The sequence below is a fragment of the Vulpes vulpes genome, chromosome 15 (assembly GCF_048418805.1).
Source record: "Vulpes vulpes isolate BD-2025 chromosome 15, VulVul3, whole genome shotgun sequence".
NCBI lineage: Eukaryota > Metazoa > Chordata > Mammalia > Carnivora > Canidae > Vulpes > Vulpes vulpes.
This window is the reverse complement of record NC_132794.1, coordinates 33407092-33417985: the sequence shown is the minus strand read 5'-3', so window position 1 is coordinate 33417985 and position 10894 is coordinate 33407092. Positions and strand designations below refer to the sequence as shown.

The following is a 10894-nucleotide window of genomic DNA, read 5'->3' as shown; positions in this document are numbered from 1 at the left end:
GGAAATGGGTGTAGAGGTTCCATGCCCTTCCCAGGTGCATCACTCTCCCAGCAGCTCCATGTGTTCAACAATTAGGAAGCTCTCCAAAGCCAGACTTTTTTATGGAGGCTTCACTGCATATGTATGATCGATTAATCATTTGCCATTGGTATTTTATTCAACCTCCAGCCCCCCTGCCCTTCCCTGGAGGTTGGGGGTGGGAGAGAACATTCTAACTCTCTAATTACATGGTTTGTTCTTCAGGCAACCAGCTGCCATCCTTAGGTGAGGTCCACCAGTCAGCTCATTAACATAACAAAAGAAACCTTGATCATTCTCTTCACTTAGAAAATTCCAAGAGTTCTAGGAGCTCTGTGCCTAAAATGTTGAGGGAGACCAAATCTAGAGAGATAGATAGATACATACATACATACACAGACAGATAGATAGATTTTATAATTTTATAAATAACGACTTGACAAGTTTTCATTTTTCCTCACTCTTCATATTCTAGCCTGACCATGTGTGTTAGTGACTATTATGTGCCAGTATCATATAAGGTCCTGGAGAACGAAACCCTGCCAATTCATTGTTCCTGATCTGGAGAAGTCTTACTCATGCAAAGTGAAAACTGTTATGGGAAGAAGACAATCAAGAACAGAAGGGAGAAAATAAGTAGTCAGTTTAAAATTTGTATTAGATTTTGAAGAAAGAATGGGATTTTAGCTGACAAAACAAAAAGAACAAAAGAACAAATCAGATATGATGTTTTCATTCTCTGGCTATTTGTTTGTGTTATTCCTTCTGCCCCTAATTCTCTCTCCTTAATCTCTACCTATCAAAATCCCACTGAACTCTAGAATCTGTGGCTGACCATCTTGTTCAATATTTTCAACAAATTGCAAATGTGTGTGTCAATCATATTATTAACTTTAGTATCTTCTGCTAATACTAGCACTGTGTTTGCCACATGGTAGCTATTCAAAATATATTTGCTAAATTAATAACTAACTGTATAAGAAAATGAGCTATTGAAGGAAAACAAAAATACAGTTTATACACTGAGTTTCAAATTGCCCAGGCTTTTTCCACTGTATTCACATATGAAATCAGGAACTGACATTGGGATCCTAATTGTGAAGTGCACTCTAAGTATTCTGATGTCTTGTAGTCAGAAACAATCAGTCTTTTCACATGTGGGGATGTCCACAATAGATGTTATGACCTATTATTCTAGTATCTTCGTAGTTATGAAGAAACTGAAGTTTAATCACAAATGGAAATTCAATTATAGTGAATAATAGTTATCTGGATCTTCAGTTTCTTGTAATCTTCTGTTCTACTTTTTTCAAACTGTAACTAATGCTTGCTCCATTGTCTGAATTAAGGAAAAGTTGATTTTTACCAATTCATTTACTAAAACATTTTGTACTTGTAGAAGTGAAAATATAATGACATTTAATATTAACTTAGTGCTTGTAATATGCTACTCACTCTACATATGTTACTTCACTTAATCTTTATAGCCATCCAGTGAATTATCCATCCCATTTTATGGATGGAACTCAGGATGAGAGTGATAAAGTAATTGCCTGTTTATAGTCCTAGGAGGTAGAGGCACTATATTTGGGAACTAGGTATAACATCATAAACCAGCTCTTATTACACCCTTACCCTCAACCACATAGTAAACACAATAGCACATAAGGGGACATGAATGTTCAATGGGTTGCTGCTCATGTACACAATTATCAACTAAGAAAAGTGTATTTGCTTTATTCATTGTATATCATGAGATAAAATCATGATTTATTTTAGAAGTTATATTTAGATGGGGCCCTTTTCTCAACTCTAGCTTTAGCCTTTGAAATATTCAAATTGGATTTGAAGAATTGTATAGATCCTTCAAGCTCTAACATCCATAAGTCTCCCTTGTGAATAGATAAAAGTGTTGTTGTGCTTAGCTGTAGGTTGAATAAATGTTTTCTTTCAGAGGTTAAAATCCATATTAGTTGGATATTTAAGAGAAGGTGATATTTGTCAATTATACCTCAATAAAGCTGAAAAAAATGAATGCTCTTTGATTTCATATAATATTCTATCAACTGTGGTTTTAATTGCTCTGACACCTACAAAACAACCAATGATGAATACTTGAGCATGAAAAAGTCAGTCAGTGTTTTGCACTGTGTTATGGAAATAATGAAGTTGGAATTCTTTTCATTCTCTTCTTCTCACTGAATTAATTTATGGTTTTCATTTCATATCAACACATTCACTGAAAAGCTACTCAGACTCGGCAGTCACCCTTCCTCCAATACTCCTACGTACAATGGCTTGAAAGATACATTTCTTTAAGCTTCCTTTTTTCCTCTCCCTTTTGTTTTCCTGGGGTATTATATATCTAAGTGACAGGAGTCTTACAAAAATTTAGGAAGATAAACACTCTGCATCTGTTAGGTACAACAGAAGGATTCATACATCATTTACAAATTTCCCTCCTCACCTGTCTGGTGCAAGGGAAGACAATAACCCCAGATAGGCTTAGTACCTTAAGGCTGATTGCTGTCCAGGACATCATTATCAGTGATCTTGTCTTGTCATTCGTTTATGGATGTCACAGAAGATGCTGGTCTCGAACTAGGATTTCTGCAGGAGGGCCAAGAATCATTATAGGTTATTATCCACTTGCAGCATGATGAATGCTATGTTAAGATTCATGCTATGTTAAGATTCTTCTGGAAAGAATTTTCAAGGAAATATACGTTTTATCATTTTTCTACAAAATTTCCAGTTTAACAAAGTAGATGGCTAATCACTATTCCATAAATAAGTTTTGATATTTAAATGTCCTTACTGGTCACTTCTCAAAATCCTAGTCAACTCCTTTTTTCCTGGAAACTAGAAATCTGGAAAACATGTCTGTAACACTCTTGGTAAAAAGTCCAGGACACCAATTACCCCTGATTTTGTATGAAACTGGCATTTATTTATTTATTTATTTATTTATTTATTTATTCATTCCCCAGTGAATTGATTGAACTGGGGCTAAATTCCTTGCTCGATTACATGACACAAGGTTCTGAGTCACAACAGGCTTCTCTGGGAATTTAATCACAAACTTGAACTTGTGCGTTACAGATCCAATGCCAGTTTTGCAGCCTCCTCCATATTTATTTAGCATGACAGTGAGCTGCCACTGCCAATGCTGTCTATCTGAAAGGCATTGATTAAGGGGTTGGAGGAGGATTGCTGAGAAATGTCCACATCCAGAGGTTTGGGTGACCCTACTATGTGCACTGTCTTCTCCCAAACCACAAATGTTGCCCTCTAGTCATTATTATTTTTACTCAGGGGAAAGTGAAATAAATTAACACCATAGGTATTTAAATGGTAGCCAGATCACAGAGGCCTTCTGCCTTTGTATTGGGTGTGTCAAATGTGAGGATGGTTTGTGGGCCTGTCCTATCCATAGGAGACATCTGAGATTCAGAGATAACTCTGCACTTGCTTGACAAAGGAAGCATCCCTAACCCTCACTTACACGTCTCTGAGTAACTAACAATCACCTTTCTATAACAGCTTTTCCTCCTCAAATACATTCTATATTAAAACCCTGTTTTATACAACCTTTGCATGGCTCTGCATATGAAATACTAAAACATCATCAGTTTTAATGAAATAGTCAACCTACTACTTGAAGAATTTATATTTATGGCCAGCAGACTAGCAACCCTCCAACATGAGCTAGATGATGCATTTCTAGGAACTTCAAATTAATCCTTTTCATTACAGAAGTAGGTACCCATGAAAATGAATAGAAATAGCTGATCTCATTAAAGGCTGAATTGAAACCAATTCTTATGGTGGCAGTAGCTACAACCTGTGATAATTTCCCTAGCTGCTGTATGAGTTAAGTCCTGTAATTACTTTTTAAAAATTCTAAATAGCATAATTTTAGGTTATATTGTATTTTTTATGTGTATATTTGTATGTATGTTGGAGAACAGGGTATAGAGATGTATTTAAATAAGCTTGAATTTTAATTGGGTTGGCTTGGTTTTTATATGCATAGGGCTTTATACATGTCTTTCTACAGACACAACTTTTTCCCTCTAATTCTTTTTGATTCTCATTCTCATTTTGTGAGACTGATCCTTAGATTATGACTCTCGTTATAAATGCATACTATGCTAGAGGGCTATTTTTATGCTCACAGACTCAAATCATTCTGGGATTTTAATTTCTCTTCTATAGTTTGAAACAAATTTTTAAATTTAAAAAGATGAAGACATTTGTCCTTGCTCTAGGGCCCTGATTTAAGGTTTAGACAGAAGGTTAAATATCAAAACTTTAATATAAATCAAGTGCATACATTTCTGAATAAAGGTCTGGCACCATCTGCACAGGGCATTGATTCCTCTAGCCAGAGGGCTGGAAAGTCTGTTTACAAAAGAATATACAATTTAGACAGAACAAGTGCCCTTCTATCAAATAGAAAAGAAGAGTCATGTTCATTTGTCATTACAAGCACACCATTTCCTTTTTGGTGAGTTAATGCCCTTCCTTAAAAGGAGATTAGTCCTTTAAAGTAAAGAAATTGATGCTGGCAGCTAGCATCCAGGAGTAGATACAGATTCGAAATTCTTTAAAAGCCCGAGTTCCATCTGATCCATTTGGAATCTTTTAAGAACATCACCAGAGAATATTGGTGTATCCACATTCACCCACCAGGATTATTTCAGAATCATGACCACATAACTTTTCACAGTAAGAATCTGTATGCAAATAAACATCAGTTCTCAATGGACACTCTGGAAACTCTTTGGTTAATGCAGCAAGAAAGTAAGCACAAAGACCATGAGGGAAAGATATTAATCTTAAGATATGACAGGAAGGGTCATACCTTGATTTTAGCTAAGGTCTGTCCTCTACAAGTAGATGACCCCAGTTTCTTTAATAACTTACCCTCAAAATTAGATGCAATGGGTAATTATCTTGCTAGAGAATTTAAATTCAGCCTTTGATTCCTTTCACAGATGAATCTTATACTATGAACACAAGGATACTAATAGGCCAAGGAGTATTTAAATATTTATGCAGATTCTACTTCAATTTATTTTGGAAACTTTGCAACCCTGGTAGAAAGAATATTTCTCTTCTCACTGCGTACTATAATTTCTAGGACTTTAAAGGTAAATATTTTAGTACAGAAAAGCAGTGGAGAAGCTCAGTGACCCTGTAGCTTTGAATAAAGATAATTCTATTAAACTTTCATTTATAAGTCACAATCAGGGTATTGGCCAAGAATAACAATATGCACCATAAATAAATTGAAAATTGTTCTGAGTATTACAATGCAATAAAAATACACAACACCAATACCACACTAAAGATATTTTAATATTTCCTTAATGGCTTCAAAGCCACTTAGAAAATTTGCATCAATTTAGGATCGTCATTAATGACATTGCAATCTTGGGGAAAAATTAGTTTTTAAGTTATCTGGCTGTTTGAATTTAGGACAAAAGCCTGATTGTTAGGGTAATTTGTTTTATATAAACCAAAGCTTTAGACTTTTTTTCCCAACAAGTTATTATAAGGTATATTATTTCAATAATGATAATACTGCCCTTGTTTTTACAATAGTTGTGATAGAAAAACAAATAGTAGAAAGTGTAGAAAGGCATATTATTATAGATGGAAAAGCAATGAGAAAAAGGGAAGCAAGTATGAAAGGATGTACTGTAATATGAAAAAAAAAAAAAACCACCCTGTTATGCTTTATTCCCATCCTGGCCTTAAAACAAACTAGCTGTGTGATTTGGAAAATGTTAGTTCTGAACATCATAGTTTCTTCATTAATAAAACATAAACATCATTCATATTGCATTTGGTCATTGTTGGCATTAAAGGAGATGATATATGTGATGAGCTTGGAATATAATGTTTATATTATATTCCACTACCCTTTTAGGGGATAGAAAGGTCAAGCTGCAACAATTACTCTCATCCTAGGCCACTTTAAGTCTCGGAAGAGAGATTTCTCCATTTCCCAGTTCTTGGATTTTTCTTCCAGGCAGATGTGCCAACCAGTAGGCCAGGAAGAGCTTTGTGGGTATACAAGGTCATTTATTATGGACACTCATATGGTGAGCGTCAGTAGGCAAAGCAAATGGTATGCAGTGTTCTGGAGCTCAGGTGAACTTATGATGTAATTCTGCCTACTTGAAATTAACTCAAATTCCTCTCCTCGTGACCTTCCAGCTTGTCTGCAACATAAGCGCCTATGAAACCTGATTCAAAATCTAATCCCCAAGGTAGATCTAAATGTCCTCATGTGATTCAACCTGTATTATACACTTAATTTCCAAGCACCATTATAATAGCACTACCTCACAGATGAATACCACTGCCAGGTAAGTGGGGGTGGATCCTACACTGGGCAGATTTTGCTGAAAACAGTACCAACATGCTTCATCTTCCACATTGTTTACAGTTCTCTTCATTTGTGACTGTAAGAATTCAATAAACTGGTAGTAAAATGTTGTGTAGATAATGCTGCCACACTTCAAGCATCTAGTCTTCGGTCTTGTGTTGCTCAAAGAAAAAACAGACACTAGCCACAAAAAAGAAATATCAACATAAATTGATTACATGTCTCAAACTCCACAAAAAGATACAAGGCTCATTGTGATGTTACTCTCCTATCTAACTTCAATAAAACCAATATCAAACCCCAACATCTGAATCACCTATAATAGTACCTTTCCCATCCTTCCAGCCTCTAGTGCAATTTTTTCCAATTTCCCCATAATATTGTATCACAATAATACAAAGATATGTTTGGAATTTCAGAATGCTCTTCATCATCTAAGAAAAAGGAAGAAAATTAGTAGGCAGACCAAGAAATATCTTTCATGACAAGGGGATACGGAAAGGCTGAAACCATTGGTATTTTTATTTTGGTTTTTAAATCTGCAAGCTTCAGCTACCATAGGGCAGAAAGAAGAGTAGAAGAACCAAAGAGGTATGTTGGACAGTGAGTGTTGTCAATGGAGTAGTGAAGCAACTTAAGTAACATGGGAATCAAAGAGAGACAAATGTTTCTGCTTTATTAAGGTTTTGTGACTTAAACTCTGACAGAAACAGATTTTAGAGATTATAAAAAAGACTTCAGACAACATAGATGGACATAGAGGGTATTATATTGAATGAAATAAGTCAGAATGAGAAAGGCAAACAACATGATTTCACTCATAAAGTGGAATATAAAAAAAACATAAACAAAAACCCCACAAATGAAGAAACAAAAAGCAGAATCAGACCTATAAACACAGAGAATAAGTTAATGGCTGCCAGAGAGGAGGAGGGGGGCACCAAGTGGGTGAAGAAGAGTGGGAGACACAGGCTTCCAGGTATGGAATGAATAAGTCACAGGAATAAAAGGCACAGCATAGGAGTATAGTCAATGATAATGGTAATACTGATGTTTTTGGACAGGTGGTAGCCACAGTCATGGTGAACATAGCATAATGCTTTAACTTTTGAATCACTACGTTGCACACCTGAAACTAATGTAATATTGTGTGTCAACTCTGCCAAAATAAAAACAAACATACAAATAAGTGAATACATACATATATATGTATGAATTAAGAAGACTTGAAACCGATTTCTGTATTCTGGCTGAGTGCAGTTTACTCAACATTTCTGTTGTTTGGTGATACTAATTTTCTTTTTCTTTTTAAAGACTGATCAATTAAATCAATGAAATATATATATAAGTTTTTATTGCCCACTGCCTTAGTAAATAAAAAAATAACTGATGTCTGATGGCAATTTATAAGTTATGATTAAGTAGCTTTTCTCCAATAAATAATTCCTGAAATAGCTTAAGATCAAGGAAAGTGTTTTGTGTAGTCCACTATCTATGTTGCCTGTCTTCATTATGCTCTAGAAATGCTTCAGTCCTGATATAGGCAGAGAGGTTGACCGGATAACTTTATGCTCCCTTCATTCTTCCATGTTAAGATTCTATAGTCCAAATATAAAAATTTATAAATTTAAAATGAGTATTTCAAAAGGGCATTATCCCCAGTTTAAACTAGTTTTCTCATAAATCCTATTTTTTTTTTTGTTGGGTTCCTTGGCTTCTTAATTTTCTATTTAGTGTTTAGAATCTCAGGGTTGATTTTCTCCTTGCATTTATTTAAGCCTTTATTCTCTATATGCCAACATTTATTTCTGTATTCAGTACTAAACAGGTTCTTTTCAGGGAGTACTTCTTTTTTTTCCATATCATTATTTTTAATGTCCAACGTTTATAATATGAGGGCCAGGGCTTTCTCCTCAACTCAAGTTTATAAATTTTCAATTGGCTTGTGAGGCCAATAGGGATATTTCTTCTTGTCTAATTTGGTTTCTGGGAAAACTTCATTCAGGTCCTCAATGGTCATCTGATCAAATGGAATTATGTTCTTCATCTTCTCCAGCTCTTTTTCATATTCTTCAATCCTGGCCTTTGAGAGGGACAAAAACTCAGCACAGCTTTTCACATCTTCTTTTTCCTCAGCATCCACCTGGACAGTATATTTATCCTCTGGCACAGGAACCTTCAAGGCATTAAACTTTTTCTCAAAGTCATCTACCAAGCCAGCCTTTGCCACATTGGCCTTGTAGTAAGCCCAGTCGATAGCAGGTGGTTTCTCAGGAAGAGTAGCCAAACTGGAGGTATGCATCTCATTCCAGGATTTCAGGGAGTTGGCAATGGCCTTCTGGTTTTAGGGTATGATCTCCCCAAAAGCTACCCAGTCAATGGTTTTTATTTTATTTTATTTTATTTTTTTCAGTCAATGGTTTTTAGATCAAGTTTTCGCCCAGCCATCTTGAGATCCTTCACCGACCCCGGCGGCCCACAGTCCACAGCCTCAGGGAGTACTTCTATTTGCCTTCCACTGCCCTCCTAACTTCCTTCAAATCCATCAGTGCTAATGGTCTCTGAATTTACAGCTTTTCAAAAAGGTAAATCTGCCAAACAAGAAAAAACATAATACTTGATTCATTTAAAGTGATTTCAAAGGCTGTCAAGATAACGATTTAGATGACTTAAACAAACAAAGAAATATTAACAGATCAAGAAGTCATAATTGAAACACAGGAATAAACATTGATCTGATTAAAAAATGACTTAATTATTTTATCAATGAATCCTTTCTATGCACAGCCATAGTGTAATTGTCTTTTATAACTTGTTTGGTTTTTTTTGTATATATTTATTTTTATTTATTTTAAATAAGCTCTATGCCCAACTTGAAGCTCAAACTCATGAACCCAATATCAGAAGTCCCACATTCCACCAACTGAGCCAGCCAGTCATGCTGCATTTTACAAATTTTGAAACATTTTCAGTAATATGGCTGTTTATAAGTTTTATTTCTACTGATTTATAGGTGTTGTAATAGCAGCTATGTATTGTGCACTCACTCTTTGCTGAGAATTATATTAGCATTAAGGTTATTTTACTGATTTCTTACATTATGCCTATGTAATAGGTATTATTAGTCTTGTTTTACCAATTTAAAAAAAAAAGTACTTTCAAAGGGTAAAGTAAATTTACTAATTTATTTATTACATAAGTAATAAATGTCAAATCTGGCATTCGAAGTCAAGTCCATAGGTCTCCAGAGTCCAAGACTTGCTTTTACACAATGATAACCTAATAAGTTGATTTCCAAATATCAAGTAGAAAATATACTAAAAATATACTAAAATATACTAAATATTAAAATATACTAAATATTAAAATATACTAAATATTAAAATATACTAAAAATTAGTACTTCTTTTTTTAACTTTTTTTTCTTTGATCTATTGTGAGCTCATTCAATTATGGAATCTTAATAAGCCCTTGTTTAAACCTTTCATTTGATTCAGGAATCCTCTCTACAATATTGGTGATAGATCTGTTGCTTCTTCTAAATGTTTCTAATAGCAGTGAAGTATTGTTCTTTTAAGGCATCTGTGCATCTACACCAATCAGAGACCACTGTAATTTTTTAATACCCTATTATTGAGTAGGTATTTGCCTTTATTAACAGCTACCTATCAATTCCAATTCTGCAGTAACCAAAATATGTAAGAAAAGTCTCTATGAAAGTCTGAGACTAAAGAAGTAAGCAAGAGAGTAAGTAAAGCTTGATGTATAGGTATTCTAAACACAAATAACAATAAGTTCATAAAAATATTAAATCCTAAGATGGTTGGGAAAATGAATTATTTTCTTGCCTTAAAAAATTTATAATCTGGAATCCTATCTGGGGTGCATTATTATTTTAATGCAATATTACTGTAGCAATAGAACTATGATAATCCTGTGGAAAATGTGGAGCATTGTCCTGAGTCAGATGTAGCCAAGGTTACCTGGTAAAGAAATCATTTTAAATCAGATGCAGAAGTGCCGAATGGCAAAATAATAATAATAATAATAATAATAATAATAATAATAATTTTTTCAAAAATTTTCAAAAATAATAATTTTTTTTCAAAACATTCCATGTGACATTTGATAATATTTTTTTAATAAAGAAACATTTCTGGCATAGACAATGTTTGGTGGAAATGCTTTGGAAGGATGAATAAGTCAAATATATGACATGTTCCACATTATCAGCATTCTTATGCAGAATAGCCAGTAGCTTTTAATAGTATGTATAGTTTACAAAACTAAACAATTAAAAAGGAGGCAAACATGATATTTACTTTTTATACTATTGAAAATCTGCTTAAAAGGAATGCCAGGGTGTTTAGAATAGACTGACCAACCAGTTGCAGGACTGTACTGAAGTTGGAAGAGACTGAGAGATTAGCAGTTCTTCAGAACCCTGTACGTAAAGTGTCATAGATGTGCAGGGCA

At 34.3% G+C, this 10894-nt stretch overlaps 1 pseudogene; it reads right to left on the bottom strand.

Moving 5' to 3' along the window:
• Positions 1-8303: 8303 nt before the first annotated feature.
• Positions 8304-10894, bottom strand: part of LOC140595568 (ATP synthase subunit d, mitochondrial pseudogene) — a 109078-nt pseudogene continuing 106487 nt past the window's right edge.